The sequence below is a fragment of the Bidens hawaiensis genome, unplaced genomic scaffold (assembly GCF_021521415.1).
Source record: "Bidens hawaiensis isolate Kalapana, Puna unplaced genomic scaffold, B.hawaiensis_p1.1 tig00038513_1, whole genome shotgun sequence".
NCBI classification, from domain to species: Eukaryota; Viridiplantae; Streptophyta; class Magnoliopsida; order Asterales; family Asteraceae; genus Bidens; species Bidens hawaiensis.
The window spans coordinates 170,001-178,629 of record NW_027505549.1 but is presented as its reverse complement, the minus strand read 5'-3'; positions in this window follow the sequence as shown (position 1 = coordinate 178,629).

Genomic DNA, 8,629 nt, shown 5'->3' with positions numbered 1-8,629 from the left:
CATTTCAGGTGGAATCACAAACTCGGGTTTTAGGATGAAACAGTGGGAATCATCAAAACTGACTTTGTATCCATTATCACACATTTGTGATATACTCAGTAGATTGTACTGAAGACCTTCAACATGAAACACCTTATCAAATGAAACTTTTCCATTTGTTAAGATTCCTTTTCCAACAATCTTTCCACCATTTTCATCACTCCCAAAAGCTACAGGACCTTCATACTTTTCTTCATAATTGACAAGAGACCTCTTGTCACAAGTCATGTGCCTAGAACAACCACTATCCATGTACCATATGTCATTCAGAGGAGTGGATTGTTCCTGCACATAAGAGAAAGTTTGATTAGTTGAGTGATGAAGTGCAAGCCTTATCAACTTGCAGCTCATCAAATTCAGTTTCAGACACAGCTTGGAAAGTGAGTGTTGTTGGTTCAGGATCTTCATGAGTGAGTTCTAGATTGTCTGAATTGTCTGTTTCATAACCACACTCTCTTGGGGTTTTGACTAGTGAGGTTGAGTTCTGGTACTTAGCTGAGTCAGTGGCATACTCTTTTATCACATAGTCCCTTTTTTCACAGTAGTCTCTCACATCAGGAACTTTCTCAACCTTTGTTTCTGTTTTAGGTTTCCAATGAAAACCTTGTGGTTCATATCCATGCTTTAACAGAAACTTTTCATCACCAGTGAGTTCCGTTGGTTTCTTTCTAGGATATGCATCTTTTCTTCTTGTCTTCTCACTGCTTGATGATCCTTGAGAACTATCAGATTTGACAAATTGAGTATCCCTTTTTGGGATTATTATCAAGGGTTGAGAGCTCTTTTTAACATTTTTCACATGCTTCACTGGAGATTTTCCCTTTTTAACAGGTTTGTCCACATGTTTCTTGGCTTTCATTGAATGCCTTTGGCTCCCATTTTCCAGAACTTCCTCTTCGTAAAACCTTTCCCATACCCAAGTATTTTTCATACTTCATTATGTAGGCCACAAAGTCTTGTCCATACTTTGTTTCATCTGGGACATGAAAAGGCTTGAATTTGAGTCTTTCATTACAGGAGTCTGTATGATGACCATACTCATCACACTTCTTGCACCAAACCTTTCCTTGAATATTTCATGTTCTTTTGGTTTCTTGAACGTTTCACTTGGTCTTGGTGAATCAACTCCAATTGTATTTTTAGATTTTAAACTGTCAAAATCAATTGAGAAGGGAACAAATTCAGCTATCCTTATGTCACTTCTTTCTACTTTCCCTTTAACAAAGACAATTTCCCTTAAACTCAAAGGTTCCTCCTCTATGTTTTCCCTTTGTCTTGATTTCCTCTTTTCATATTCCTCCATTGTTTCTACTTCTCCAATATCAAAGTCTTCAATGCTTGAGAAAATAGGGTAAACTGGAATAAAGTTTTCAACATTCACATCTTCTTTTACCCTTTTCTTGTTGTTTTGCTTTAACTTTTCCAATAATTCTTTGCTTGGAGGTCTCACTCCATTGTAATTTACCTTCTTCTTCTCACATATATCAAAGGACACATGTTCTCTCTTTGTTCTTTCATTATGTTTCTTCATTCTTGATGTGACAGGTGGATACTTTGGAAGTTTGTCAATGGATTCTGGCTTCTTGAATCTTCTTCCTCTTTCAGCAGCTATAATTTCCTCTTCAGTAATTTGATCACTCAAATCACTCAAGTCATCTTGATTCAAATCAATTGACTCAAGGTCATCTTCAGAGACTTGAACTCCAATTGACTTTTCTTCTTTCAACTCTTTCTTCACAACAAACTCTCCTTCTTCACTCACCTCAACATTCTTGTACATATCCACAAGTTCTTCTTTGTCTTGAAAGACATCTTTGAATTATTGTAGATATGCATTTCTTTTCTCTTTATCCACTTTTGGCATAAAGTTGTTGTTGAAAGGTGGTGGTACTGCTTTGTACTTGTCTTCTTCATTAACTTGGTTTAGAATTCCACAGATGTTTCTAGTGGAGACCAAGTTCTTCAAGAATTCATTGTCAGCTTGCAGTTTTGTGTTCAGCACCTTCTCTTCTATAATCATTTTCTTCAATCCATCAATTTCAGTGGTGAATCTTTTCTGGGCTCTGTAACTGTTTACACAGTCTTCTTCCAAACTTTTCATTCTTTCTTCACTCACTAGTTCACTTGCCGCATATGCATTGATGATACTTTGTTTCTTAAAACACTCACTTTCCAGCTTGCCTACTTTCATTTTCAGTTCATTGATAACTTCAGTTAAATCAATAGTAGGAGCAGAATGTACCTGAGATGATGATCCAGCTTCTTTCTCAATTATAGCCATGAATGCCACATTTGCCCTCTTGATATCATCGGCAATATCTTCTTCATGATTGCCCCAATCAAAGTTACCTTCATGCTGTGTTGTTACAGCAACATTTCCTTGATTTCTGTTCTGGTTTTGATTAGCTGGAACAGTGTTGTTTGGAACATTTTGAGGGTTTTGGTTGTTTCTCTGAAAACCTTTATTTTGAGACACTCATTGATCATGATTGTTCATTTGAGGTTGGAAGTTGTTGAAGTTGGGACTGTAGTTGTTGTTGGGATTGAAGTTGGGATTGTAGTTGTTGTTGGGATTGTTGTTGAAGTTGTTGGTGTTTGGTCTCTGCTGATATTGAGGCTGTTGTTGATACTGAGGGTGCTGATTTCTTGGTTGGTTCTGAAATTGATTTGCTTGTAAATTTCTTGGCATGTTACATTCTCTTTTAAAATGATCAGGCTGTTGGCAATTGTAGCAAATGGATTTTGACTTGTCAAAACCGATTCTTTCATTTGATCCTGATAGGAGTGACCTACCAGTCCTGTTGTAAAGCCTCTTGATTCTGAGAGCCAACATAGCTGCTTGCCACTTCAAATCCATGTCCTCCAAATCATCAGCATCTATCTGCTCAAGATCATCTTGTACTACACTTGTGTGAATTAAATTCTTTGCAACAAATGCATTATATGATTCAATGAACATTGAAAGCAATGCATGTGTATCACTGATTTGACCATTTCCACCACTAGTGTGAGGAACATTCCCACTTGTCATAGAAGCAGAATCAGTGTCATCAATCAGCTGCACATTGAATCTTTGCTGGTTTCCATGATTACTTGTGCTACCACCGACAAAAGATTTTGGAGTTCAGTGCTATGCTCAACTGGTTCTTCAATGATAGGAATCTGCTGTTGATTCTTGGTAGTCAATTACCCATAGGTGCAATCAATGCATTTGAAACATTGAAGCAGGGTCTTTCCTCCTTTATCATCTCATTCTCTATCATCTCTATCTCAGCAGCTTGAAGAAAACACACTACATCATCCACTTTTAGCTCATTGAAGTTATGCTTTGTAAAGATGAACTTGCAGGCAGTATACCATTCCTATGGCATAGAGTTGAGCAGCTTGGTATTGAGGTCAAAGTCAGTCATGACATAGTCTGTGGTTCTGAGATCATTCACAATTCCCAGAAACCTCTCCAGAATTGATTTCAACCTTTCTCCTTCTTTATACTTGAATCTTTCTAGCTGCTGCTTCAATCTCTGCTTCTTGATGTTTTTGAGTTCAACATTTCCCTCAAACATTTCAAGTATTTCATCATACATTGCCTTGGCATTGGAATGATGTGCCACCTTGGTAAGTATTTCCCAAGACAGACCTAGCTTCAACATAGCTAAAGCCTTGTCATCTACCTTTCTCATCCTTTCTCTCACAGCAGCAGTTGCTGCCGGATTTGCACCTTCTTCAACTTCTCCTTGTGGACCATTCTTGATGGAGTTCCACATATCAACATCATTATAGCAAACGGCTGCTTCAAACAAGACCTTCCATTTTGTGAAATTTTCCTGTCCATACAGTCTAGGAATCTTGTTAGTAGACACCTCTTGTTCCTCGTAACCAGACATTTTGTGAAATCAAAAGTAATTTCTTTATAAAAACAGAGTTTTAAAAATAATCAGATCTGAAAATCGATTGTTCAGATCTGAGGTGTCTGATGTGATAAGAACACGATTTATATATAAAGATTAGAACTTTAAATAAAACAAGGAAGAGAAAACACCAAAAGATTGTAGATATGGAAGAAAAATGAAGAACAGAGCTGGTGACGTCACTTTTCAATGTAACAGTGGTCTGCTTACGTCATTCTTCTTCAAATCTTCAATCGGCAACGATCTTTCCAAATTAGCAGCAACAAGCTCTGATACCACTTGTCTGGTCTCTGATTTCAGCTGGATCTTACTTAATCATGTCATAACTCACACAAATAGATGTGTCGACAAAGGAGTTAATGACGGGTTGCTATATTTAGAAAGATGACCGTTTGTTAAAGGCGGAATCAATAACAAACATACAGTTGCTTAATTAGTATTCAAAGGTAACCAACACAAACAAGATTCACTCAAAATATTTCCATTCATATAACATTCATCATACAAATTGGATAATCGATTTAGGGTTTCTTGAAGGAGGGTTTATCCGTACAAAGACAGCCGTCACACACAATAATCTTTTCTTAATTAATGTTTCTGTCTGCCATGTCCGTTCTTCGTAAGCGGCGTGCCCTAAAACATTCTATTTATAGGCCTTCCATCCTAGGACAGCTGTCATTCCTTCTAGAAACCCCAAACGTAAATACATATTCAAATTACATAGTCAGAAAATATTCTAAGTGTAAAACAAGTCTTCCGGGTAGGCTTTGCATCAATCTTCATTTTCCGAGTACGCTGTGTACTCTGCCATCCTTCAGGACTTGGTAACATAGAAGTGTGCCCGGGATCAGTTTCCGGTTAGACTTTACTTGAAGAGTATTTTACCAAGTAAAATACTCACCGGGTAGACTTCAGTCTTCTTGACTTTGCCAGACTTTGCCCGACAAACCCTTACGAGCCACCTTGTTCTTCAATGGTCCATTCAACTCCTTGCTATAAAATAACTTATTTAGCAAAGTGTACTCGGCATTACTGTTCCTTGCTTGAGTTGAACCTTGCTCGATATAATCTTAAAGATATTCCAATAAATCATCAAGCTTGTTCGGACCACTATTATTAATGAATACCTTGCCCGGTCTTCCAATCTCTTGGCTTCATGGACTTTGTTAGCCAAAAGCTTACTCGGAAGTGAACTTTACTTGGCTGTGAAGAACAGACTTGCTTGATAAAGTGAACCTTGCCCGGATTTACATAAACTAGTGAACCTTGCCCGGCAATGCACTAATTTGCAAACCCTGCTCGGATATCCACTAAAGAAGACTATTTGAAGATAACCTTGCCCGATAGACAAAATATCATACCCGGCTAAGTAAAAGCTTGCTCGTAGGTCTAAGGTGTGCCCGGATCCATACTTAGCGAATTCTGAGGAGGTTGAGAAGATTCCAATCTTCCATATACTTCATTTTGGTCAAATCTTTGACTCAACATCTTGGCAGGATCGGTAGAGGAAGGATCATCATGTGGCGGGTCCTCATGTGGAGTAGTTTATTTGACCGTTCCACTGCCACCACCAACTCTCCGCCATCACCATCAACATCATTGATTTCGTCTTCATCATCATGTGGCTCATCAAAAACTGTCATGAAGATCATCCTCATCTTCTTCCTTGTGATCCTCCTCATCATCACTATCTTCTTCCTCCTTGTCAATATCGGATCTAAGCTACGCATTCACACCAATAAATGTTCCAACATTCCTTGAGGAGGTGGAATCACTTTCCAATAACATAACCCTTGGCTCAAGACGTTCATACTCAAGCAACATCCTGTTAACAACCGTATCTAACTCGTTCCTCACTATATTTGAAATGTTGGATGATTATGGTAAATCAAATTCAAGGTAAGAGACTCTTGATTCCAGCCTCATCATTTCATCATGATACTTAGCACTTGACCTTGTTTAAACAGAAATCAATATTTTTTGTTCATCAACCTGCCTTTGGATAGTCTGAATCCACAACCTTTGACTCTCAATGAGAGCTCTATCCATCCCTCGATCATTCTCCAACTTTGCAACCCTATCAACAAATTCCGCTTTTTCCTTCTCATCATTTGCGGCCTTCTTTCTTTGATCTCTAACATAATTAATCATCAACAATTCTCGTTTGGCCCGTTTTTCATTTGATTCTTTTAGTGATTGAATCCTATCGAGTATAGGATCCGTGTATACCGGAGCCTTTTTTGATCTACCATTGGATAAGGGAATGGTTGATATGATTGGGGATTTGGTGATTGTGGGAGGTGTGATGGATAGGGTAGATTGGGATGTGGTTTGTGTGGGCATTGTTATGGTGTGGGTAGGGAAAGATGCAGTTAAAGCTAGGGGCAGGCTACTCATGCAACTCTTCCTGGTGCCTCAAGTCACGACAATTAAGCTACTCAATGATATTGAAGACCTTTGTCATTCCTTTTACATATCTTAATTTATTTTGTATTTTTCTTTACGTATTGTAATGTAACAACGTGAAAATTTCGAGTTCAAAAGTATCAACTTTCCAAAGTTTAGGGAGTAAAATTGCCACAATCCAAACTTGAGGGTTAAAAATGAAAATTCTGAAATCTTGTCCTATCGCGCTACGCGATGGACAAAAGGATAAGCCCATCGCGTACCGCGATGGTGCTTCTGACACGTTTTAAACACGTGTGCCACGTGGTACACGGTGGCACTATGTGCTGCCACGTGTCGCCACGTGGCTCAACAGCTGCCACGTGGCAGACCTATCCTGTGACTCAGCTGACCTATATCGCGATATGCGATAGGTCAGCCCAGGGACCCATCGCATACCGCGATGGGGACCAATTTTATGTCTATAAATAGCAAGGTTCGGGTTTCATTCTTGGCACACCCCAACTCAGCTCTCTTACTTCTCTCTAACATCTCTCTAAAACCCGACAATCGTACACTCAATCCACCTCGATAAACGTACCATATTCCCTCGTAAAACGTGTCCCGAACCTTCATTTGTGTAATGACGTTTCCTTGAAGTTCGTGCCACCCTCCATCCACATATAATCAAAGGTGTTGTTGTAATGGCAAAGAATCTCGTAAAGCGTGTCGACGAGTGTTGAAGTTTGGCATAATCGTTTGACGATTGAGAAGATCAAGCGTTGGAGTTCTGCTCAAGTCCCTAGGGTTTCTAAATGCCAACGAGGTTAGGTGTAACGACAAATTCAATATAATATGATATTATATTTAAGGCTTAAGCCTTAAGTCGAGGTTATACTCGATACCTCAATAAAAGAAAAGAAAGAAAACATAACAAAGATATGAATAAAAGAATGAATGTTGAATATTGTGATTACATATATATGTGTGTGTAAGTATATATGTATATATTCTTTGTTATGAAAATATTATTTAATGAATAATGAGTATTCTTAAATAATAAAATAAAATGATTACGTTTCTTAGAGAAGAAGAAACGTCGGGTTTCTATATAAACTAAAGGTTTATAATTTACTTTTAAACTAAAGGTTTTCAAGTAAATAAGAATTGAACTAAAGGTACAATCGAGGATTGAGATATTAAATAAGACTAAAGGTCTTAAGCCGGATCGTGTATCCGACTAACAAATATTTATACTCGTACTATAGGTGCGAGATAAAGAAGGGAAAGACCCTTGGACGGTGAGTGAGGCCGATCCTAAAGAGATAAGGTGAATACGCCCCCAAACTTTTAAACTTGTTTTCAAATGAGTCAAACTTGTTATATGAAACTGTTTACAAGGAACTATGTGTTCCGAAAACCGTTATAACTAAGGGTATGAACCTAGCCCTCAGGTTGTGGTATACGTATGTCTGGATCCTTACATAGGTGGTACTATGCGGTGAATGGGCACATCGCACCACCCTTGGTCGTAGGACGCTCTCCTGCAGGGAGTACGACCTTATGTGTATATTTACGGGTACTTAACTAAGTCGAACGCTGCGGTGTTTGCTGAGGTGACCTAGAGTAGAGGCTCTAGTTTATAATGTGTTATTTGACTTTGTTATTCCTAAGCCATGTTGGGCCGAGGCAGGCGTAGTCTCGAGGGATAATAAAGTAAAAGAAGTTATTTAGCGTCAGCGTGTTCACCAGTATTCGTTGCTGACGTATTTTCTTACATTTTGCAGGTGAACAAAGTTAGAGCTTGGAATGACGAAGTACTATGATATCCGATGGCTCGGATTTATTTTGTGTAAACTTAATATGGTGGTTTGTAAACATAAACAAGTAATCTTTTGTTAACAACTCTAAACGGGTGTTTTACAATCCCGTCTTTTGATTGTATATATAAAAGTTATCTTTTGATCCTTTAAGTTTTATAAGTCTTCCGCAAACTAACGCAACTCTGATTTATTTACAATTATGGTACCAACTATTGGATCACACTACTAGGCCTAAGATGGGGGTGTGACATGTAACGTCTCTTTATGGCCTTGAATTATTTCCCCATTTAAACTATTTATCTTCTATCTTATAAATATAGTCCCTTTTGTTTAATATATTGTTTATTAAAGCTTACTTTTATCTTACCCTTAACTAGTAATAAGTTATCCTTTCTTTAACTTTAAATACTTATAATTTTGCAATGTTTTAGAAAATTTCTTGTTTTATTAAAATCCACTACAACTTTTGAAATT